The sequence below is a fragment of the Oncorhynchus gorbuscha genome, unplaced genomic scaffold (assembly GCF_021184085.1).
Source record: "Oncorhynchus gorbuscha isolate QuinsamMale2020 ecotype Even-year unplaced genomic scaffold, OgorEven_v1.0 Un_scaffold_13660, whole genome shotgun sequence".
Lineage (NCBI taxonomy): Eukaryota > Metazoa > Chordata > Actinopteri > Salmoniformes > Salmonidae > Oncorhynchus > Oncorhynchus gorbuscha.
Window position 1 is genome coordinate 7,015 of NW_025755786.1, and position 335 is coordinate 7,349.

Below are 335 nucleotides of genomic sequence, written 5' to 3' on the forward strand. Positions count from 1 at the left end.
TTCCCTGACCGGGAATCGAACCCGGGCCGCGGCGGTGAGAGCACCGAATCCTAACCACTAGACCACCAGGGAAGGGTACTACAGTGCAAATCGGTTCCAAGTGTGAGCTGGTACATATGTGCGATAACCTTCTGTATTCATTGTGACAGGTTGTTCAAGTAAACATGTAGCAAAAGAGTAGTTCCCTGACCGGGAATCAAAACCTGGACGTGGCGGTGAGAGCGCCGAATCCTAACCACTAGACCACCAGGGAAGGGTACAACAGTGCAAATCGGTTCCCAGTGTGAGCTGGTACATATGTGCGATAACCTTCTATATTCATTGTGACAGGTTGT

The 335-nt window shown here is 50.4% G+C and overlaps 1 non-coding gene across 1 annotated transcript; it reads right to left on the reverse strand.

Moving 5' to 3' along the window:
• Nucleotides 1-72, reverse strand: trnae-cuc. The gene has a single exon. It is a non-coding gene; the product is annotated as a tRNA-Glu (tRNA).
• Between the last annotated feature and the right edge of the window lie 263 nt (nt 73-335).